General features: G+C 44.4%; 1 pseudogene; it reads left to right on the top strand.

Moving 5' to 3' along the window:
- The first annotated feature begins 21205 nt into the window (after positions 1-21205).
- Positions 21206-21323, top strand: LOC126459139 (5S ribosomal RNA; annotated as a pseudogene).
- The last annotated feature ends 4593 nt before the right edge of the window (positions 21324-25916 follow it).

Below are 25916 nucleotides of genomic sequence, written 5' to 3'. Positions count from 1 at the left end.
ATTGACGATTTACCGTTCAGACAAAAATAGAATAGAAGCTTTCGAAATGTGGTGGCACAGGATATTGCTGACGATTATATGGGTAGGTCGTATTACTTGTACCTAACCACTCATAAATCTTGTCAGTACAGTTCCAGCCCCATTGTATCTGTCTGTTCCTCTACCTTTTCTACCCTTGGACACATATACTGTTGCCGACTATCACGGGGAACCCTTATTTATTCTCTCAACATTACTTTATTGGCATGCATCGTAAAACTATCAAATGAACCATTTCAGTATTCGGTTTAATGTAAGTTACTACACGGTCTCAACGAGAAACAAAACTTAGGCGACGCTTACACGACCTTCAGCAGCATGCTGCTCAGGAGCATGGGATCTGCATCAGTTTGGACTCCGCGGTGGGAGATCAAACGTTTACACATGAAGGGGCAATGCAGATACGTACAAATTTGTGTCAGAAACGGAAGAGCGTCGAGAAACGCTGAAAAGCACCCGCGCGTGTAAGCTTTTGAAGAAATAAGCATAACATCTTGCAGAATTTCAGAAAAAAATCCATTAACCGTTCTTTAGCAACCTAGATGCAGTTCTACTAAGACCGAGACGACAAAACTGTATTATATGCAGCTTGCACTCAGTTATACAGGGTATTTAAAATGATTTAATACACTTTTCAAGTGATTGTAAAGAAACATTTGCATTTAGGTAAGGTATTATATGATTATATACGTATGGAACGGCAACTCAAGAAGTTTTTTTGTTAGAGTCATCTCCAGCAACATGGCTGCTAGGCCAACAGAGAAGGCATTTTGCACGATTCAGTTCTGGAAGAGTGAGTCCGCAACCGCATATCGATGAAAAACTCCGCAAATGTTTCTCACAATGTGTACTAGCTTGCAGCAGTTGAATCCGATACGGTTTCATTTTCAGGGGTTAAGTCTGCACTCTCCAAACAGCTGGCTGTGGGACTGCTAGGTCGCGAATGCCACGAGACATTTACTTTGTGGATTTCTGGGGAACGTTTCCCTGACCCGTTCAACCTGTTCTTCACATGTTAATGCCGCCCACTGCTCTTGCCTTTACAACGACTTCCTGTTTCCACAAACTTCTATCGCCGCTCATAAATGAATTGTCAGGTAGATAGAGCCTCGTTAAAAGAGGTTCTCAATTTCTGACGCAATGCAATGGCACACTCACTCTTGCAGAACTTAATCACGTCCTATGCCTTAACCGTTGGACTGGCAGTCGTGTTGCTGGAGATAACCCTAACAAAAGAAAATTCTTGAGTTGCTGTTCCCATACACATACTCACGTAATATCTTACCTCAAAGCAAACAGTTTTTGCAGTCAATTGAGACTGTGTACATCATCCTGAATAATCCCGTATTATAATCTACCTATCACCTTTCAATCCGTAATTTCGTTTCATTACAGGAAGAGGTCGTCATCTGTTAGTATTTGACTTCACTCTTCACGTAAGCTAAAAACTTGATGTACAACATAAAATACAAATCAAACACCCGTCTTTGAAGGAAGAGCCGATCTTTGTAGCTCTCGTATTTGTAGCTGGAAACAGATTCCACATCAGCTGCCAATCAGACTGGCACTCGGAAACCTAAACGTACAGCGAACTCTGAAAGGGCTCTAAGCAGAGAGACGCTGTGGCAGGTAGGAGCGGCTAGAGGCGGCGTCCGCCACCACCATCTGCACACCGCCCACTCGGCTGCGGATTATTCAGCGATGCCTTCCATGCCCCGCGCTCCTGGCGATTCGCTCCCTGCCCACAATGCAGCCTGTAGGCTGGCCACACCCCTCATACCTGCAGCTTGCCGGCGGAGCATGCGAAAAGGTCATTACTACTGCCTGCGGCGAGGCCTACATTGCGGCAAACGAACTGCAGTGACATTTCGCGGAATATGAGTTCTACCGCAGCGAAAACTTTATTTACTTGGTTTCCTTCCAGTGACGTTTCTGGAAAAGAAACTTTTGCTATCACATGCAGCAGCTACTGATTACGCACGCTCCACAGGGTGAACACACTTTCTCTTATTATTTTCACATGCATCGATCTCAAATTCATGCAAAGTTACTCTAGGTAAAGTTACTTTTCTTAATAAACATATCAAAATATGCATCATAAACTGCAATTTATATGTACAGTCACATATACTAGAAATATGTCCGTCTTGAACAGAAAAATAAGGTTCCTACCTCTCTCAGACGACAAGTGCCTCAGAATCTACGCCTATATTCCGGAAGCCACAGTAACTTGCATGATGGACAGTACTTCGTACAAATACTAACGATGTGATTTGCTTATAAATAACTTTCTGTTACCAGTCGCGATTTTCTTCTATTCATATTTTACAAGACGCGTTTCGGGGACTGATACCCATTTTCAAGTGTGTTTTCTCTTTTTACTATGCCATTTTTACGCAATGTTTTCGATGTGTGAGGTTCTCCTCTGTTTTGTTGACTTTACTGCAATATGCAAAAAACGTGCAATTTTTAGTGTATTTTCGGTTTTTACGTGCAGGTAGTGACGAAATTTGGAATAACTTGTAATTACAGTTTCCTTATGATGTGAGACTCTGCAAAAATGGCCTATAACAAAACTTTTTAAGTTTTGCGTTCTTTATATATTACAGTAAAGTCAAGAGAACACAGCAGAACCTCACACATCGAAAACATAACGTAAAACTGCAGAGTACAAAGAGAAAACAAACTTGAAAATAGGTGTCATTTCCCGAAGCGCGTCGTGTAAAATGTGAATAAAAGAAAATTGTGACTGGTAACAGAAAAGTTATTCATAAACAAACCAATATTTTACTGTCGCAGGCTTTCAAAAAATCATTTATGATGGACAAAATCAGAAATATTAACGAGTGTATGTTGTAGTCAATTCGTGAACTGACTACGAAAAAAAAAAAAAAAAAAACAGTTTATCTTTCAGCAAACGAATCTTTTCTTATTCTCATGAGACTTTCGCGAGATAAACTATCTGTTAAAACGTATCCTGACATCTATTAGTGGACATCAATACGGGATGTCTCCACCCTTCCCCTTCATAACGGCTTGAACTCTGCTGGAGACGCGTTCAGTGAGGTGTCTGTGGAGTAATGGCAGCCCAGCTTTGTCAAGAGCCGAAACCAGTGAAAGTAGTGTTGTTGGATTCCGGCCAGGTCAGTCCATTCTAGGAATGTTATTCTCCCGAAACCACTACCTCACAGATCTTGCTTTGTGTCAGGGTGCATTATGCTGATACAATCAATCACTGTCTCCGAACTGTTTCCCTACTTTATGCAATATACAACGGTGTAAAATGTGTTCATTTCGTTCCGAATGTAGCTTATTCTTAAACGCAACCTGGGGACCACATCACAACCGAGAAAAACACCCCCATACAGTAACACCACTTTCTCTGTCCTTCGCTATTGGCACAACACATGATGGCAGGCATTCAACACACCCAAACCCTTCCATCGGTTTGCCACAGGGTAAGCCTGCTTCATCGCTCAAACTTCCAGTCATCCGGCGTCCAGTGGCGTCGCTGTTTACACTGTCTCAAGCGTCGCTTAGTATTGACTACAGCGATGTGTGGCTTTTGAGGAGCTGCTCGACTACTGTACCCAATTCTTTGTAACTCCCTCGCACAGTTGGACTGCTGCATCATATTGGCAATCCTTCCGCTGATTTCATGCAATTTCTTTTTCTTTAACACAATCATCCTCCACAATGCTCGACAGTCCCTGTCCGTCGGTTCATGAGGTCTGCCTGTTCTTCGTTTGGCTGTGGTTGTTCCTTCACGTTTTCACTTCACAGTCGACTTAGAATGGTTGAAGCATCCCTGATGGATTTATTACTCAGGTGACGTCCAATGACCAGTCCAAGTTCGAAGTCACTGGAGCTCTCATAAGCAACCCATTCCGTTGTTACCGCTTCTGTACGGACGACACAGTACTGTCCGCCTCCTTTGATACTGGGGCGTCCGCCTCACGTGATATCAATTCCGCATGGCCCAAGGGTGTCCGGATGCGTTCGATCAGACAATGTGTACGACGTAGTCAGTAGAACTGTTCCACCGTCTTTCACGGATACAAGTCCTCTAAATTTACCCAAAAATGTTTCGTGAGAACAATGTTACCTTGCCCGCTCGGCTACCCACGCAGTCTAACGCGCTGCTTCCCGTGCGGGAAGGCGTGCCGGTCCCTGGCACGAATCCGCCCGGCGAATTAGTGTCGAGGTCCGCTCTGCCGGCCAGCCTGTGGATAGATTTTAAGGCGGTTTTCCATCTGCCTCGGCGAATGCGGGCTGGTTTCCCTCATTCTGCCTCACTTACACTATGACGGCGATTGCTGCGCAAACACTGTCTCCACGTACGGGTACACCATAATTACTCTACCGCGCAAAAGGGGCCGAGCCGAACCGCACAATAACCCTGGGTTCGGTGTGGAGCGACGGTGGAGTGGGTGGTCTGCTGTGCCTGTTGTGGGGTTGCGAACTACTGAGGGCTACGCCGGGGACGAAGCCTCTCCGTCGTGTCTAGGTCCCTGGTTCAATACACGATACACACACTACACACTGTTAGCTTTCTCTGTTGAGATTTCTATTTACGTTCCCTGAGCTACTTCCGTATGGGCCGTATTTCCGTGTTACGATCATAATCCCGAATTCGTTCGAGATATGATCCCTATCTGATATGGACTCCAAATTCTACTCAAGTACTCCTGAATTGTTCGCACTAGCTTCTTGTATAGTGTTTTTTCCTCCAGATGCCCAGTACTTTCCCAGAATCCTGACAGCAAATATATATTACAGTCGTCTTCTCTACTAACAGTTTCGCTTGTTCGTCTTAATTCACATTGTTTCGTAATATTAATGCATCATATTTAAACTAACCTGATGTCGCATACAATTTATTTCTTTATATTTATTAAGAGAATTACCGTGTCTTTATAAGAGCTACCATATATTCCAGCAAGTGGAAATACTGTCGAAGTCGATGATTGTAGCTAAATATAAACAATCATCCACTGATGATACTTTCCTGCAGACATCATCTCAGTGAAGAGAGTGTTTTTGGTCCTTTCAGATATATCGTCTATTCAGATTGCGTACCTATAACGGTAATCGCTTGCAGAAAGCTTGAGGTCCATTCTTGACTACTATTCGTGTGTTCGGGATCGCAACCATGTCAGAACAAAAGAAGACATGAAATAATACAGAGATGTGTTGTTAGACTGTTATCGGTCAGTTCAGCGAGAGAGACACCGATAAACTCCGTGGGTTTAGATTGGAATGAGGACACAATACAGCAACATAAAACGCTTTTAGAAGCCATACAAGCAATCATTTTTTCTCGTTCCATTAGCGAGTCCGAGCTATGCTGAAAAGAAGCATACTACAACGTACACCGCTATGCACTGCTCCGTGGCTTGCAGTATTGATGTAGACGTAGAATGACAGCACTAAAGACTCTATTTCGCTTCCTTACGCCACACCGTATGTTATATTCGTTTGCTGTCCAAGCCAGAAAACACGTCGAGCCAATGACAAATGTGCGAAGGTATTTCATACTATGGAATCTTGGTTTAAACATTGATGGTGTGTTACAGTATTTGTAACGTATTATTCGTTTACCTCTTTCCGCCATAGGCAGTGATAGTGTTACCTGGAAGCTGATACCGTTCCTTGTCAGTTAACAACAACATGCACATTCGGGTCTCACAATAACTTTTCTGCTTGTCCGTATGAAATACCCAAATACGTTTCCCGCTCCCTTAAAACAACCAGTGGCATGGCAACTAATAACGTTGTGCGTTCCTCTGTTACAGGCATTTTTCACTGGCTTTCATTAACTTTTTGCTTAGATTACATTCAACGTTTTATGACTCCCTCCTGAATCCACAAACTTGTTTTTCTACAATTACAGTAAAATTTAGCATTCTGAAGACAAAATATTGTTGCCTATATATCCACTTGCAGAGACACCACCAGTCTGAAGAAGTCCAACAATGACTCTTACTAAAGAGAATTACTTCGCTCCAAGCTCTCATACGAGAAAACTCAATGACTGCAGTGTCTGTTCAAAGCCACGTTATATCTATTGTACAGAATTTGAAAGCGCTGCAACAGCGCTACCAATAATCCCAAATGAGATCGCAATACAATACGTGTTTCAGTCACAGATATATGTTGTCACGAATAGCCTGAAAAACCCCTGGAGGCTATTCAATAACGACAATAAACCGAACGAAATAGATTCGCTCCATCAACCACTCCGGTAGGGACGAACTCACAGATGAAATTCATTGTGCACGGAGTAGCCGTTCTCACAAACCAATGTACGTGGTGCAACATTTCAGTTTCCATGTTTGCTGCTCGCATGCCATCCTCTGCGAAGGGAGTGAATCAGCGTAGTTGCGATTCGTCATACTGCGTTTTTGCACATCATCAACAATTCATCAATATATTACATCCAGTTTGTCAGGTCTTTCGATTTAAATACAAAGTAAGACAAAATGAATAGTTTACTGGAACCTGCATCGATATGAAACAATCAGACTAGTTATCAAGTACAAAATCTGAACGCCATATTTCTTCGCTAGATACAATCCTATTACAACTGATAAGCTGTTGCCTTTCCCGGAGCTGACAATTAGTTTACCGAGCATGTTATAAGGGGGCATACACCTGAATATGAAATCCGAATGGTTTTAATTTGAACGTTTGGGCCATACAAACAACTGAGAGAAGTGAGAGTCGCCAAAATGGCCAGAAAAATGGAGGACGAACCGGGAATCCAACCTTAGATGAGAATCATATTAACATTAACTTACTGATGATATTGGCGGATGAGCTCGGCGGTTGTGACTGAGTTACTTCGTTAAATATACAAATCAGCCAATGTTTTAAAAATTTTCTTTATGCAAAAACTCGTTTCGGGTTTCTACCAATCTTCAGTTATCGTAATACTATTATATATTCAACATTATATGGCAACTGCAAGGTTTATGCAGTTGGCATAACCATTATAATGTTGAATGTATAACAATATTACCTCAGATGAAGATAGTTGCAAATTACATTACGAGTATGAAAGAAGTTATATAAAAAAAGATTGGTTACTTCATTTCTTCACGGAACACATTTTGCCAAACAGCAAAGAGAATATTAGAATACAGGAATACGTAATATACTGACATTAACGGCATTCTGGCCGCTTTCGCACGATAATGACTTCATTTGGAAGATTATTCCATAAGCGTATTACCTACGTACGGATTTGTCGCAGACAAAGTGTAAATGTAATTAAATTTGTTGAAATTACACACTTGTCCGAAGACACAACTGTCGCTTCACAAAAAGAAATTAAGCGATGATGATACGGCTGCAAACATAGAAATAAATCTGTTGGAGGAACATGGAGAAAGATGGTGGACAGCCTCGCTTGTTTAAGTAGCACCAAATTTCCTCAACTTCCTCTGTGTAGCAATTCGGTATTAATCCTTAAACTATGTAACTAACCTAAACACACTTTATGTATATATGAATCATTACACTGAACTATTATTGCCTAGTCATTCGTTCAAAGCCGAACGTCGGATGCGCTTTAATAGATGTTACTTAAGTGAAGTAGTGACCCCATGTCTCATTCACAAAAAAAGTTCAAAACATTTGATTCTTTTAAAATAATCAAAACATTGCAGGGATTTTTGTTTCTACATTCGCTGTTGGTCAACTTACCACACATGCGGCACCCATTTTGCACTATGCTTTCTCATATTTAATTCTTCATATTAAACGTAGCATGTGTATCATCTGATAATCATACGGCTTCGGCTATTTCAAACATCTTTAATCACCCATTGCTCAACAGCGTGCACTTACTCGACATTCTCATCAGCTGCTGCAGTTTTGGAACGTCCTTCACGTGGATTATCTTCACAAGAAATACGGTCAAGCTGCATTTCAGCTGCTCATTTCTCAACTGTTGGAAACGAAGATGCCGGCTCCTTATAAATCCCCACCAAGTTTGGTTGGATTTCCGTTGGCGGTTTCCGAGACAAAGTACTTTATAACAGCACAGCATTCCAGTCTACCCACCTGGACAAAACATCAAATGGTTCAAATGGCTCTGAGCACTATGGGACTTAACATCTATGGTCATCAGTCCCCTAGAACTTAGAACTACTTAAACCTAACTAACCTAAGGACATCACACAACACCCAGCCATCACGAGGCAGAGCAAATCCCTGACCCCGCCGGGAATCGAACCCAGGAACCCGGGGGTGGGAAGCGAGAACGCTACCGCACGACCACGAGATGCGGGCTGACAAAACATCAAAACAGGACTATTATACCTCTGTGCCAAGCAGGAAACATTTCACCTTGACCTAGCAAAACGGTGCTGCTAATGCGAAACGTTTCCACTTTGTTTCCCTCCTTCGCAAAGGATAAACACAAACTTAGCAACGTATTTAAAGTGCAGCAACTACAACTCATCAAGAAATGTCGCCAAAGACGACAGCAGGCTATAAATTCTGGCTTCGTAAAGTGTGAGAAACGTGTTGCGTAAAGCCGTCCATTAGGGCGGCGGCAGAAGCCTGTCGCATTTCAAAGCGTCGCTTCTTATTTGACTGAGCGGAACGCAGCGTCTCTTGTACTAGAAATACAAAGGTCGCACTCTGCATTTACTGTGCCACTTTAGAACCGAGGTTATGGTACTGCGGGCCGCGTCTCCATTGAAGAAATACGAAGATAATTTCTGTTTCATCAGCTGAAAGATTTTAAGAATACGAAGACGACTGTAATAATGTTACAAAAATTAGCCGTTAGCGTCTGTACACACGAGCGATAAAGGAAAGAGGCAGTTTCGTTTGGAGGAAGGAAACCAGCCGTAAACTCTCCCAAAGAACCACTTCGGCATTCGCCTCATGTGATTTAGAGAAACCAAGTAAAACCTAAATCCAGGTAAGCAGAGGGGGTTTCTACATTTCTGTATATCTTGCAACACAAAATATGTTTATGAGTACTCCTAACGCTTTCAAGACGGACAGTAAGCAGCTGATTACATACCAGACAGGGGTCGACTATCTACAGGTGGAGGATACGCAAAATCGAGCAACTCCGACAAAGCTTCATGGAGTTTCGATAGCTGTCTCTGACACTGATGTCATTGGAACTGAGAATTAGCAATGACGACTTCAACACCAAAATTTACCAAGAACTGAGCAAGATTAAGAGTCGTTCGCGATTTGCGCCGCACAAATTGACTAACGAGCAGAAGGCAGCCAGTGGATACTGCTATAGTTTTTAATGAAACGTGTGACCGAAGCATCATCACAATCAATGAAACCTAGTTGTGGTGCACAGCTGTCTGTATCCCTTTTTGACAGGCATGCAAAAACGGTGTCATCACCAACGCAACGATAGAATACAACACAAAAAGTCTTCTATGTGCTTCCACCAGCTTCAAAAATGCCGTATAAAGTGTATGTATTATGGCCAGTGGATATTATTTTAGAGGCTATTACAAGTATTTTGTATGTATACCTTGTTTCCCGTGTTTCATATAAAGATTAAGAAAGGTTTGGATTTCGAGATTCCATGAAGAAGAGGTGTATCTCAACTGTGACGTACGTGACGGCACATAAAGGAACGATTCAACAATAACAAATCCTCCTCAGATAACTTTACATACTGATCTCGCGATGATGAATGGTCTAGCGCTAAACGCGGTGACGTTGTGTGTTGCGATCAAAAGGTATGGTTCATATATTAAGCTTGAATTAGTCTGCAAGAAATTTGAGTGGAACGAAAATACACTACAGAAAAACCAAACTCCAGCATCCGTTATTTACATGAAGTACTATTTTAGAGTAGAAAAAAAGGATTCATAGCGCCATAATATGGAAGAAATACGAGCTACATACTGAGCAAATAAAGCGCTGAACCGAAAGTAACTGTGTTTGAGGACGAAGCTTTCGCTCTGCATCCAAGTGTGCGCTCTTCTGTACTACACTATGAAGAAGTTTGCTGCTGAAAGATAGGTTATTTGTTAATACCATCGTACCGGGGCGGGAAACATGCAACACACGTCACGATGACGTCGACGAACACGATTAGCGCGCATAGTTTCTTGAATTACGTCGTATTATGTACCTGTGCTATTCTGGATGGTCATATAGAAGAAATGCCCAATAACTTTCCGAGAGGTTGCGCCTGTGCATCAGTGTGTTAATTTTTCATTTTTCAATAGCGCACAGTCGAATCTTCTCGGCTCATAAGTATGTAAATCAAGCATTCTGTTTCACCATAGGAAATTTGTTCTTCAATCAGGTAGTGGAAGACTATTTCCCTCCCACACATAAAGTGATACGAAACTCGGCGAATATTTTCCTGTGTACGGCAAGTTAAAACTGGGACGAAGATACAGTAAATAATTCTAGGTGAATTCATTACAAAATTAGTGGTGAACACGTATCATCATATAAATATTTTTGGGGGGTCATAGTAAGGAGCGACACGAAATAAGACGATCATGTGAAAGCAGTATAAGGGAAATTGAATAAAAGACAGATTTGTTGGAAGAACTCTGGGAAAACGCAAAGCATAACTGTAAAGGAAATCACATACGAGATGATAGCTCGACCAATTCCGCTATTCCTGTTTACGGAGAAGGCAAAACAGCAAGCGTCGAACGATTTCAGAGACGCGCAACCAGCATCTTAATAGGTTCTTGTAGTCCATAAGAAATTGTTGAGAGAAATGCTCGCGGAATCTAGGTGGGAATTGTCGGGAGAAAGACGACATACTCTCGCGAACCTCAAATGAGTAAGTTTAAAGAAACTACATAAGTAGAAGACAGTGCAATTATTATGGTGTAACGATCGTATAACAAGCGTGGGTCTCGTGGGAATAAGATAAGACAGATTAGGACACGTACAAAGGCATACGGACAATCCACAATTGGAATATGACACAAAAATAATAATATTTGTAAGATGTAGGATTGATTCTTCATGTTCTGTACAGTGGCTTGTTTAACGTATATACAGCGACGTTGACATACGTCATGGGGTACTGATAGGCACATATACAGATGGCAATAGTATAGCGTACGCAAGGTATAAAAGGGAAGTGCACTGGCGAAGTAGTCATTTATACTCAGGTGACTGCTGCGAAAAGATTTTCGATGCGATTATGGCTGTAGGAGAAGAATTAACAAACTTTGAACGTGGAATGGAAGTTGGAACTATACACATGGCACATTCGATTTCGTAAATCATTAGGTAATTTAATATTCCGAGTTCCACAGAGTCAAGAGTGTGTCGAGAATGCCAAATTTCAGGCATTATCTCTCACCACGAAAAACGTAATGACTGGCAGCCTTCTCTTAACGACCGAGGGCAACGCAATGCGGCGAAATCTGGCGTTAATGGGATATGGCAGCAGGCGACTGATGCGAGTGGCTTTGCTAAGAGCACGACATAGCCTGCAACACATGTTTTGGGCTCGTTACAATATCGGGTGGACCCAAGGCGATTGGAAAACCGTGGCAATGGTCAGATGAGTCCCGATGTCAGTTGGTAAGAGCTGATGGTAGTGTCAGAGGGTGGCGCAGACCTCACGAAACCGGGGACCCAGGTAGTCAACAAGGCACTGTGCACGCTGGTGATGGCTCCATAGCAGCATATGCTGTGTTTAAGCCTACTTGGAATGGACTGGGTCCTCGGGTCCAATTGAACTGGTTATTCGGTTACTTGGAGGCAGCCATTCATGGGCTTCATGTTCCCCAACAACGATGGCATTTTTATGGATGACAAAGGGCCACGTCACCGGGTCACAATTCTTCGCGACTGGTTTGAAGAACATTCTGGACAGTGCGAGATAATGATTTGACCACCCATCGAACATTTATGGGACATACTCCAGAGGTCAGTTCGTACACAAAATCCTGCACCAGAAACACTTTCGCAGTTATGGACGTCTATAAAGGTAGCATGGCTCAATATTTCTGCTGGGGAATTCCAACAATTTGTTGACTCCATGCCACGTCGAGTTGCTACACTTCAGCGGGAAAAAAGAGATCCGACACGATATTAACAAGTATCCCACAACTTTCGTCACCTCAGGATGTATTACCTGGGGAGGAGAAAACAACTTAAAGGGGGCAGGATAACCAGCCTGTCTTTTACGCGCATCCTTCTAGTGTGCAGATAGTGACCGAGAGGCAGTGGAATTTTAGTGTCGCAGAATGGAGTAAAGCGACCACGGCTGGAACTCGGTTATGGCGCAACGTAAGTGAACGAGTCGCGGCGCTGGAGCGCGCTACGGCGCCATTTAGCGAGCGGAGGCGGCGCCGTGGCGCGATAATGCCGGTGAAGTTCCGCTAATACTGTTTCAATTAGGGCTTCCTCCCGGGAGACAAAGCGCTTAACGGTAAATAACAGGGTCGCGTGATGGATGGGCCGCCGCCACCAGCGCTAGGCACCCCACTGTCACGCCCCGTCTGCCATACTAAGCCCTGAATGGATAACACTATTAAATACTGAGGGAAGTTGTTATACAACAGTTTACAATCTGAAAAAACTCACCGCCTCTAGTTTTTCGACACAGTCTTCCCAATTCGCCTAATTCGCAGCTCCGCATCTGTTCACCAGTTTGTGAATGACTCCTCGAGAAAGTGAATCAACGAACACAATCAATTTTCTAAAACAGCATGTTCTAAAACATCACAGTCGTGGCCTCGGTGCCTGCTTCACACACGTGCCATCTGGATTCTTCCACCCTACAGCAGTTTCTCAGAACTCCGAAGGTGGGAATTAGTGATACAGTATGTCCTTGGTTGTCGGCACCCACCTGGCCTTAATTTACGTAACTTTCTTCGATGTCACCATTTCTTCACAGTAACTATTCCTTTGTTCACGCCCCTTCAGTTTTCTATGTCTTTCATTTTCTGACCTGTCTATTTTTTGCCGCCCCCCTCTCAGCTATATCACATACAATGCACTTATTCACTCTTATTAACTCGTGCACGATGTTTTGGCTGTAATCCCTGTCCGTATTATCCTCTTTTCCACCTTTAAGCTCTCACGTTTTCAAATCTAGTCCGGTACAGTCCCCAATAATCAGGCTTTCCTTCTCATCTAGTACTGTAAATCTTTTCTCACCCAGGATTCTGGGCGATTTTTCGAACTCTACCCCCTTTCCTACAACTCTGCAGTCCTTTTGCTTCACCCCTCTTCCTTCCCCTTCAACACTTCTGCCAGAAGAGGGAATCACTGGCTCCGAAAGTTTGCAAACGTTAATACCTTTCCTATGTGTGTTCTCCTGCCGCTGCTTGGTGAGTAGATCTATCTTAGAGAAAATCGGTATTCAGCCAGCTTGCTGTCGCCTTCGTGTAAAATTAATACTTAAAAACATCATAGACGTACGTTCAAAGAACCAAGCGGGTGAACATTCAATGGGATCATACTGGGAGCATTCAATTGATATTTTGAAAATTCCAGTGTCCATACTGTGCGCAGCGATATGATCGTAATGGACCAATAAGGCACTGCCTATCAGGCTTCCGCAATATCACAAGCAACATTAGCTTAAATAAAAGTAACAGAGGACCAAAATCTAGGCGTAGGCGGATAAACATATTACCTTTACGTGCCTTTTAAATTATAGCAAGCACTTTGACCTAGCCGACTTCAACATTTTAATTCCGAACTCACCAGCCCAACTTTTTCTCCAAGTGCAGTGAAAAGGTTTCGCCAGCACATCACGGCTGCCCAATAACATGTCAGGTCCGAGACTACGAAGTCGTTGTGGAGACAGGTTGTATCAGGCTCGGTATTAGGTTTTATATTCCTCTTAATGGTCGTCAATGACGTGTCATCAGTTCAACCACACTACAAAAACATAACGTTAGCTGGTGATGTCAGTTATAATTAAGTGTGACACCAGTTAACATAAGGGTACTTATTGTCAATGATGAACTGTGGATATTACCAAAATGGGCACAGAAAATAGGGGTTAAACCTCTCTGCTAACTTCCTCTATCCATTAGCCCGAGATTTCGGGGATCTTTAGTCCTAACTAAAACAAATATAAATTTATCATATTAATTTAGGAGTAATAACAGCTATAATTAGCAAGATAACATGTCCTCAACCCACAAAAATATAAAAAGCCTTTCCGTTTGGACCTAAAAGAGAAACTTCTACAAACGCTGCCCCCTCCAGTTGTTCAATAATGCAATGGAGATCGATGTTTTCACCATATTTAGTCATCTTCCGCACAGCTAGCCTTGCTACGTGCCGCCAGGCGTGAATATTTCCATAAAACTCATTTTCTCCAACAATGCTAAAAGCAGTAGAAACACTCGCTCCTATCGGAGCAAAATCCTGTTTTATACAACTCCATCACACAGCTGCTTTATCTAAGTCCTTTCTGGTGGTAGCAATCTGAATTTGGAATGATGTTACTCAGTTTGTCATAGGAGTGAATCACATCTCCTGCTTGAAAAGGAGAGCTATGTATAAAAGTAACATAATCCCTACTTTTGTTTGTTTGCTCTTGTTCTGCTACAAAAATCTAAAAATACTTTTCGTATTTTCTACTCTTTCCATTATTATTATTGTTGGTAGCAGTAGTAGAAGCAGCAGTAGTGGTGGTGTAGTATTATTGTTATCAGTTCTTACTCAGTACTGGTATTCCAAATGGCCTCACATACACTGATGTGCCAAAACATTATGACCATTGCCCATCGCGACACTGGATGCCTGCAGATGGCGTTGCGGGCACGTGGCGCGGTAACAAAAGTATGTAAAGGGAGCAGGCACGGGCGGGGGATCAACCTGGCGAAGATATGGGCTGCAAGTGGGGAAATCTATTGAGATAAGCAGCTTTGGCAAAGGGCAGATTATTATCACGCAGAGCCTGTGAACGAGTATCTCGAAAACGGCGAAGATGGTCGGTTGTTGACATGCTACTGTCGTGATGATCTACGCAAGGAGGTAGGAGCACAGTGAAACTACCACCAGGTGCTAAATGGTTGGGCGTCTACGACTCTTCACACAATGTGGGGTTCGGAGGCTTGTCTGCTGTGTAAAAGAGTGACTTGTGACATCTCTGCGAAAGAGCGCAAAGCCAGTGCACGCGCATTTCGAAGCGCAACGTTCATCGTACATTGTTGAACATGGAGCTCCGCAGCAGACCACCCCGCACGTGTTCACATGTTGACCCAACGACATTATCAATTACGATTGAAGTGGGCACGGGACCATCGGGATTCGACCGTCGATTAATGATGAAACGTGTCGGCTCTTGAGGTAGTCAAACTTTTGCTACACTAAGTCGATGGTCGTCTACACAAACGGCATCATCGAGTTGAACGGCGGCTCAATACGTGCAGCGCGCCACGGGCGCATGCTGCAGGGAGCAGTATTATGCTATGAGAAACATTTTCCTGCGCTTGCATGGGACCTGTGGCAGTAATCGAAGACACGCTGACAGCTACGAACCACCTGCATCCCTTTATGCTTGATGTCTTCCCCGACGGCGATGTCATCTTTCAGTAATATAATTGTCCCTGTCTCGGAGGCAGAACCATGCTACAATGATTTGAGGAGCATTACAGTGAACTTACGTTGATGTCTCGGCGACCAAATTCGACTGGTGTAAATCCTACGGAACGGTTCTGGGTCGCTAACGGGCGCCTTTCAACCGTGTATGCAAATTAGCGGCCCATTACTTATGGGAACTACATGACCTGTGCGTAGACACCTGATGCTACATACCTCCACAAACGTAACGAAAACCTGAGGGATCCCTGATACGCAGAATCAGTGATGTATTTCGTTCCAAAAACAGACATACAAGCTATTACGCAGGTAGTCATAATGTTTTGGCTCATCAGTGTATATCTAAATAAATTCTGAAATCGGCTTTTCACTTCATTTACTACCGATACGGTTACTGTTTAATTGTTATCATCATTTAAGTAATGCGTAAAACCCTGCTACAATGTAACAGAGCGCCAGATGGCTAAAGTCCGTCCAGGTTAAATGAATAAACATATAAACTAATTTATAGGTAAATCTGCCGAGTTTCAATTAAGGTGGTAGCTTCAGCGTCCTTACCGGCATGTCACCCTTTCGAACGCAAACCATAGTTTCTCCCATTCTTTCTTTACAGCAGAGTGGGCAGCTGACATCCCAAAGGACAGCCAACCAATCTCCGCTAGGTGGATTGAATTTATGGTTAATTGTGGGCACGGATCGGTTCTCTCTTACCTAAGAAAGACTCTTCAGAAGGCGGAAATCATGTCTTTCAGGAGAACAACGATCCAAATGTCACTGAGAAATTATCTACATCAACACAGTGTTGCCCTGTAAAACATCGACAGGAGTACCTCGGAATATCCAAAGTCATCATGCACTGCACACAGAGCGATCACCCCCGTCGAACTGCGTGACCGTTCCTACATCACAAACATTCCGAAGCTAAATTCCACTGTTAGTTTAAAAAGAAAACCACAAATATTTTTTTGTTATTCTACGAATACAATGTATTAAGAATGGGGCGTTCATTTGTTGTTAACTACATACATCAAAAAAAGTTTTGCACCACCTCGGTTCCGAGAATAGATCTACATTAACATCATTTCCGCCCTTTTTATTGCTCATGAAAACAAAACACTGCATGTTGTACCACCGTACAACGAGACATTCAGAGGTGGTGGTCCAGACTGCTGAACACATCGGTACCTCTAATATCCACTAGCACGTCCTCTTGCATTGATGCAATCAGGGCACTGTTGGTCCAGATTGTCCCACCCCTCAACGGCGGCTATGATCCCTCAGAGTGGTTGGTTGGTCACGTCGTCTGTAAACAGCCCTTTTTAATCACTCTCAGGCATGTTCGATAGGGTTCATGTCTGGAGAATATGCTGGCCACTCTAGTCGAGCGATGTCGTTATTCTGAAGGAAGTCATTCACAATATGTCCACGATGGGGGCGGGAATATTTGTCCATGAAGACGAATGCCTCGTCAATACGCTGCCGATATGGTTGCACTATCGGTCGGAGGATGGCATTCACGTATCGTACAGCCGTTACGTCGCCTTGCATGACCACCAGGGGCGTATGATGGCCCCACATAATGCCACCCCAAAAAACAGGGAACCTCCACCTTGCTGCACTCGCTGCACAGTGTGTCTAAGGCGTTCAGCCTGATCGGGTTGCCTCCAAACACGTCTCCGACGATTGTCTGGTTGAAGCATATGCGACACTCATCGGTGAAGAGAACGTGATGCCAATCCTGAGCGATCCATTGGGCATGTTGTTGGGCCCATCTGTGCCGCGCTGCATGGTGTCGTGGTTGCAAAGATGGACCTCGCCATGGACGTCGGAAGCGAAGTTGCTCATCATGCAGCCTACTGCACACAGTTTGAGTCGTAACACGACTTCCTGTGGCTGCACGAAAAACATTATTCAACATGGTGGCGTCGCTGTCAGGTTTCCTCCAAGCCACAATCCGTAGGTAGTGGTGATCCACGGCATGAGCGAGGCATGTCATAGTTCCGGTCTCTCTCTATCTCCTCCACGTCCGAACAACATCACTCTTGGTTCACGCCGAGACGCCTGGACACTTCCCTTGTTGAGAGCCCTTCCTGGCACAAAGTAATAATGCGGACGCGATCGAATCGCGGGTTGGGTTGTTTGGGAGAGGAGACCAGACAGCGAGGTCATCGGTCTCATCGGATTAGGGAAGGAAGGGGAAGGAAGTCGGCCGCGCCCTTTCAAAGTAACCATCCCGGCATTTGCCTGCAGCGGTTCAGGGAAATCACGGAATCGAATCGCGGTACTGACCGTCCAGGTATGGTTGAACTACAGACAACATGAGCCGTGTACCTCCTTCCTGGTGGAATGACTGGAACTGATCGGCTGTCGGATCCCCTCTTTTTTTAAATTTTTTTTATTGATCTCATTTTGTTCGATTTTGTTCGTTTTTGTTCGCTGTATCTGCTCGGGGCGGACGTCGCAAGACACCCGTTTCAGTTCGCCGTTGATCCATTAACTCAGTTTTTTTTTTATTATTATTATTACAGAGGGCAGCTAACCCTCTGACCGAACACGCTGAGTTACCGTGCCGGCATTTTTTTTTTTTTTTTCGAATTTGTTCGTTGCATCTGCTCGGGGCGGACGTCGTAAGACATCCGTTATAAGTTCGTTGTTGATCGATTAAATCAGTTTTTTTATTACAGAGGGAGTTAACTCTCTGACCGAACACGCTGAGCTACCGTGACGGCTATCCCCTCCGTCTAATAGGCGCTGCTCATGCATGCTTCTTTACATCTTTGGGCGGGTTTAGTGACATCTCTGAACAGTCAAAGGAACTGTGTCTGCGATACAATATCTACAGCCAACGTCTATCCTCAGGAGTTCTGGGAAGCGGGATGATGCAAAACTTTTTTGATGCGTGTATTACACAAACCATGGAAGGACGTCGTAGGCTGCTTGTAAATTGATTCTTATTTTTTTAATGCATTTTCTTCAAAATAAATGAAGTATGTGTATACCTCACGAATCCATTATCGTCGCAAAAATATTCTTTGTTCACTTTTTAGGACCACGAAATGCAATCACATCGCTTAATACAGTACTTTGCAGGATCCATAGTATTTATGAATTACTAGACGTAAGTTTCTTCAAAATGGCTCTGAGCACTATGGGATTCAACTGCTGTGGTCATAAGTCCCCTAGAACTTAGAACTACTTAAACCTAACTAAGCTAAGGACATCACACACATCCATGCCCGAGGCAGGATTCGAACCTGCGACCGTAGCGGTCGTGCGGTTCCAGACTGTAGCGCCTTTAACCGCTCGGCCACTCTGGCCGGCCGTAATTTTCTTACACAGAAATTCCGCCGGGGTATCGTGTATAATAACCACGTGAAGCAAGAGTGAAGGAAAAACATAATGCACTCCATACACAGATGAGTGTTACCAAAAGTCACTTGATAAAGCAAGAACCATTGTCACAGCAATTTACCGCGAGTGAATGGAATAAGTTTGTTTCCAAATAAGATACACAGCGTATACCGCTGACATTTGCACTGCTATGCAGATATTTTTAGTACAATACAGTTACAGAGATGAGAAATCAAACGAAATGCAATTACTCCCAAGAGAGCTACGGAGACCACGGGTACCACCTACCAACAAACTCAGAAAATATCGCTGACCAACCTCCGAAATTTTGCCGGTGGAGTTTGGATTCATTACGTGTATAGGATGTTTCTAGAATGTTTCAATTGATTAATAAAATATCGACAGTAGCGGTGCCTCATTTCCCCTACCGACAGCAACACAGTAACTCTACACTATGGGCTGGAACCGTCGTAGAAATAAACGAACGCAGTAGAACGATAAAAACGTTAAATCAGTCCACATGATAGTAGTCCCTGCAATCGTAGCTCGTTGGTGTTCTGCGCAACAATGGCTTTATTGCACTGTTTTCACCGAACGTAACGCCCAGCTGAGCGTGTAATACGTGTACGCAACGTATGTAAGAGTAAGGTGGCACGCTGCCACTGTTGTGTAGAGAGATAATAGAGTGGACAAGGGAACTTAACCGGCCAGTCTGACATTCGCATTTATTTTGGTGACACTACAGAAAGAAGCTCGCCCTCCGGGATCTCGCAGCCCACAGCCGGCAGTGACAACACGGCCGCAGCTGCTGCGTGGTTGTGCTGAGGCCGTCAACGCAGATATGCAGCTCCTGCGCGCGCTTGTGTGTGTGTGTGTGTGTGTGTGTGAGCGCGCGCGCTCTTGGCGGTTATTTATGAGTGCTTGGCGAGGAAACAATAGCGGCCTGTCTCCAAGCAAAGGGGGCGACGTTTCTCTAAGCCAGCCTACGGTTCGGCCGGCACTTGTAATTGTCCCTGACACAGCGTTCTACTGAATGACATTAGCAGCAGGTAAGTGTCGTGACACATCTAGTTCCAAGACTGTACCTGAATGCGTTTAAAATGGGGCTACACCGAATTATGCATTATTCCACTTCTGCCAAAAACTAGTCGTCACATTTTCCGAAATAGCGCACCGTTCTTACATCAACAGGTTGCTCAGAAAGTCTGTGTTGCGCTATCCCTTAAGCAAGAACTTTGTGTCTTTGTACTTTTGGCCGGCCGGAGTGGCCGAGCGGTTCTAGGCGCTTCAGTATGGAACCGCGCGACCGCTACGGTCGCAGGTTCGAATCCTGCCTCGGGAATGGATGTGTGTGATGTCCTTAGGCTAGTTAGGTTTAAGTAGTTCTAAGTTCTAGGGGACTGATGACCTCAGAAGGTAAGTCCCATAGTGCTCAGAGCCATTTGAACCATTTCGTGCTTTTGGTTTCATCCAATCTGCTCTTTATTGAATAGACAGCGCCTCCTTTACTTGCCTTACTTGTACCAGCCGACTTCAGATTTGTTTTGAGAGCACAACTTCACACTCTTTTTCTGTAGGGCGTCGTAGCGAACAGACATGTTACCTAAGTTACAATTAAAGTTAGCGTGATATTTCATCCATACAATTCCCAGCACACCAGAGCGCAAGTTAGGGAGCCAAGCGCAGCGTTCTATCCTCCACCGCGGCCATAGGTGCCTGCGAGTTACCGACGCTGGTCGGCAGCAAAGAGATACGCTTACACACGCGGCGACTGTGGCGAAGGCGCACAGACATTCGATTGGTTTATCAATTTATGTTCAGCGACGACGGCACCATGACGACTTCTCTGCAGTTTCATTATCCCAAGAGCCAGATTCCATGCTTTGTCCAAATTAAAACCATTATCTCTATTTATTAAATTATTATCTAATGTATATAGCTTCCTCGAAGATAGAATTCCAAAAGGAAGAGGTGGATGTTAGAATCTTCACATCGCAGTAGTTCATGGAATGCCCTGTATCAGTACGAAGTTCGGCCACAGCTGACTTGTCTGGCTGTATATCTTCGATGTACCACACATCCTGAGGATGGCCGGACGATACGCAGCCGAAATATCAGTGGAAGTTGGGGGGGGGGGGGGGGCTTATGAGCGCTTAACATCGAGGTCATCAGCGTTAGTGGAAGTAATTTCATTTGTGCGCCTGCATGCCCGAAATTTAATGGACTATTCATTCCGCCGTAAAAAGATGATATCTAACTATTGTAAGTGTTTCAAGCCAACGGCCTTGCCCCAGTGGTAAAACCGGTTCCCGTCAGATAACCAAAGTTAAGCGCTGTTGGGCTGGGCTAGCACTTGGATGGGTGACCATCCGGTCTGCCGAGCGCTGTTGGCAAGCGGGGTGCACTCAGCCCTTGTGAGGCAAACTGAGGAGCTACTTGACTGCGACGTAGCGGCTCCGGTCTCGTAAACTGACATACGGCCGGGAGAGCGGTGCGCTGACCACATGCCCCTCCATATCCGCATCCAGTGACGCCTGTGGACTGAGTATGACACGGCAGCCAGTCGGTACCTTTGGGCCTTCATGGCCTGTGCGGGAGGAGTTTTAGTTTTAGAGTTTTTCAATTCTTTTGAATTTACCTACTCCTAATGCAGATATTTTATATTTTTTCAGACTGCAACCAGCGAAATTGGCAGACGGTTGTGAAGAGATGTAATGATCGAACGTGAACTGCGGTCACTAGTTTGTCTTTGCTTATTGCAATCAGTGGCCCTGAGATTAAAAGCCGATCATTTTAATGTATCTTGCATTCATTTCATGCAAGAGATGTTACGAATATCTGAATAATGATGTTGTCACTCTTTGCCCCGGATTTAATGATTAGATGGTGGGTGGAAAGGAAGCCAGCTCAGATATCTCTTTTTAATGTCACTTTCGTGAGCTTGTATCTTTCCTTTCCATGGGCTAACTCCAGGTGGACCATACGATCCGCATCCTGTTTTTCACACCACCTTCAAATTTTTGTGGTAAGATCCTATGGGACCAAACTGCTGAGGTTATCGGTCCCTAGGCTTACACACTACTTAACTTAAACTAACTTACGCTAACTTAAACTAACTTACACACACCCCCATGCCCGAGGGGCCACCATCTTAAAATGATGTGTTATCCACCCAGTCGATCACTGTTAAAGTAAAAGCGACCTCAATACTTTTTTATTCAGTCCAGCGAATCGTCTTGTTCAGAAACTTTCTCACCGCTCATGTGAAATTCAATATAAAAAGACAGCGTGAGACAACGGAGCAATAAGGATAATACGTAAGCTTTCACCAATAACATACTCAAAATGGTGGGTGTAAAGCAGCCAACAAAATCCAATATGCTTCAAATATGTGCCTTAACGACAGGAGGACATGATAACCAATTGCCATATGCTGACTGAGCACAAATCTCAAACCACGACATTTTCGAACCTGTTGTTACAACCTATATTCCAAAATAATAATTTAAATGTAATCAGTGTTTTGTTCTATACTGTCATATCACGGCACACAAGCAATACTTCATGGGACAAGTACGACGTCTGGTCCGGTATCGGTATATTCTACACGTCCCATTCCTGTCATTGCATTCAGGAGGAAGTGAGGTTTAAATCCCGTTCCGGCCATCTTCGCTTAACCCAATCGCATAAAATGACGTTGTGTACTCGCATAGAGCTGCTGTGGCATTTCAATCTTACGACAAGCTCAGCTTGCGAATGCACGCTTCACTATATGAATGCAGGCAGTTAAGTCTCTAGCTAACAGATGGCTCTTAAATGTATTGTAAAGCGAAGCACATGCCACGTGTATCACTTTATAGCTGGTATTCGCAAAGAGCCAATATGGAAGAGAGTATTTCCGTGGTGGTGTTGAGGAGCTTTTGCTGGACGCCACGGTTTTCGGGTTATTCAAGAAAAACGCGTCTGAAGGTCACTTTTGTACGTTTTACTTGAATAACTCGAAAACTACGGCCTCTGGGGAAAACGTATCCCACTACAAAATTCAACTACCTTGAATGTCATACAAAAAGATTTTGCTAATTTTTTTTCCTGTATGACTACTAGTTTGTGCGCAGCGAGCGAGAGACACTGAAAATCTTTCACGCGGTTTGTCGAGGTGGTGTGGAGGTATGGGCAATCTGAATCGCCGTAAATATTAAATCTGATGTCACAACTACCAGTAGATTATTTAAATACGATAGCATTGGGTGAAAAGATACCTTGTGTGTTGGTACTCTACGATGTTATTGATACTCACAGGAAGGTCACTGCTCGGACATCAGTTTCATAATGCAATATTCAAAAACACTCCACAAAAATTACTTCGCTGGTTTCCGAGCGCTCTTAGATACAAAAAACTTCGACATATTTAATGAATCCACTCATAGAAACGATTCTCGCCAGACGCAATCTCTGGTTACTTTTATTTGCTTTCTACGTTTATTACAAAATTTAAATGATAATTAAAACATACTGACCCACAATTTTTTTAATGTAGTTGCGATAGTTTTCGAACTGGGGCAACGAAGGTCGTTGAGAAGAGCACCGGGGCGATACGAACTCACGAACTTCCGCAACGCTTACGACATTTTAGTGAATCCGACGGACTGCCGCTGGGCCGCAGACTAAATGAGGTCCAACTCATCGTCACGGCCCACGGAAAAGTATAGTCAGTAGGATGTAACGATATGAAACCAACCACTCCTGCCTCAGAGTCCACTCCAGGCCACGTACTTGTCGCCAACAGTCCTGCAGTTGGCAGTGAACCGGCCGGGGTGGCCGTGCGGTTCTAGGCGCTGCAGTCCGGAACAGTGGGACTGCTACGGTCCCAGGTTCGAATCCTGCCTCGGGCATGGATGCGTGTGATGTCCTTAGGTTAGTTAGGTTTAAGTAGTTCTAAGTTCTAGGGGACTGATGACCTAAGACCTTGGCAACGGCATGCCTCCCATAGTGCTCAGAGCCATTTTTTTAGTTGGCAGTGAGTTGACTGGAAGTTTGGGCAGAAAACGAGTCGCCCGCCGGACATGTGCAGCGACCAGGCTGCAGTGTTCGAGGCGAACAGCGGGGCGCGACCGGCCGGTTAATTGCGGGCGCGCGCTGCTGAATATTCAGCCGCGACACAAACAGTCCGCGACCCGACCCGGGAAGCGGCGAGCGGCGCATCACCTAATTACCGACTGCCTAAATACGAGCGCGGCGCATCGCCGCCAATAAAAGCGGACCGAGCAAAAAGGCCGGCGCGCGCCTCTTCCACAACTTCATCGACGACTTTTGTTCAGCGCGGCATTTCGCGGAAACCTGCATTTCACAGACAGTGCCACTGCAGTAGGGAATGGCAACCGTTCTCGGTAAGTGTGCAAACCATGTCGTCACACGACAGGCCACGCCAAAATCCCATATTGGGATAGTGAGCGATAATAATGAGGCAAATACCGCGCGTTCCTGTCTTGCGACTGGTCCTACTGGAGGCCTTCCTTCGACGAATTCTAAATCATCAGTAACTAATACAAAATGGTTCGCATTTGTACGTTCTAATTTCACCTATTTTGCATTAGCTTTACTGCTGTGTGCAATAGTCTATTTATTGATCTTTTCAGTTCATTGCCGGCCGCGGTGGTCTCGCGGTTCTAGGCGCGCAGTCCGGAACCGTGCGACTGCTACGGTCGCAAGTTCGAATCCTGCATCGGGCATGGATGTGTGTGATGTCCTTAGGTTAGTTAGGTTTAAGTAGTTCTAAGTTCTAGGGGACTGATGACCACAGCAGTTGAGTCCCATAGTGCTCAGAGCCACACTTTTCAGTTCATTGCAGTTACTGTCGTGAGTTCTGCACCTGTTATCTCGAAAGTCTAACACAAGCTGGAAGAATTTTCACGTCGTGTATCACACCTCATCATATTATATAATAGTAAGGTATGTCGACCGAGTAAATATTTAATCAATAAACAAAAAAAATGCATGCTGAAAAATATCCAAACTATGCAACTTTTACGCAAACTACAAATAAAATTTTTAACAAGTAAATTTCCACTGTATACCCGGGAAGCGCTCAGATTTGCCAAGTCCATATTAACTGTAATTAATCTACATCTAAACCTACTGCAAGTATACTGCCCATACTCTCCTTGGCAACGGCATGCCTCGGAAATCATTGGCTACACGAAAGTACATCAGACAAAAAATTAGTCACCCTCACGGGGCATCACGATAGTATCGTGTAACTCCGCCCCTAAACTAGATAACGGCTTCAATTCGAAGAAGAGACTCCACACGTCTTTTCAGGTAAGCCATATCCAGCTGACTGCGAACATCTGCCATATTGCGGGGATGTCGACTGTTACCTTTCACCCACTGTTCCTAACAGTCCCAGACATTCTCTATCAGATTAGGACCGAGTAATTTAGCGGCCCAGTCGAGATGCGATAGTGTTCATCAAAACAAGGAACGTACACGTCCAGCCTCTGACATGCTGGAATAAATATCTTGCTTCATGTTCACGGTAACGCGAATGAATTGGGCCTGTATTCAGTGACAGCAGCTGCTCTGACAGGCTTGAAAGTGACTGTCATCGACAAGGCGTGCCCCTCGTTCAAGCCCTTAACGGTTAGTGTCTTCTTACGATCACTGCTATTACGCCCACGTACATGGCTGAGAGTGGCACATCAATCCCGACAGACTGTCGCCATCGACACATCAACGAATCGAACAACTTCACTGTCGGTGTGGTCGTGGGCAGGTCCAAACACGAAATCTCCTTCTTGCCGTTGTGTCACGTCTCCACGTCGACAAACATTACTGTTCTGATTCCACAGAACAGTCTGGCACATACACGCCACTTCACTGCCATGACTTGCATAAGCCGTGGAGGGGTACATGTCGCCTTGTACCTGTACTTAACTACCTACAGCGATGCAAACAGGGGTGATAAGCTATACCCGCTTTTTATTAGT

The sequence above is a fragment of the Schistocerca serialis genome, chromosome 2 (genome assembly GCF_023864345.2).
Source record: "Schistocerca serialis cubense isolate TAMUIC-IGC-003099 chromosome 2, iqSchSeri2.2, whole genome shotgun sequence".
Lineage (NCBI taxonomy): Eukaryota > Metazoa > Arthropoda > Insecta > Orthoptera > Acrididae > Schistocerca > Schistocerca serialis.
This window is presented reverse-complemented; position numbering and strand designations above follow the sequence as displayed.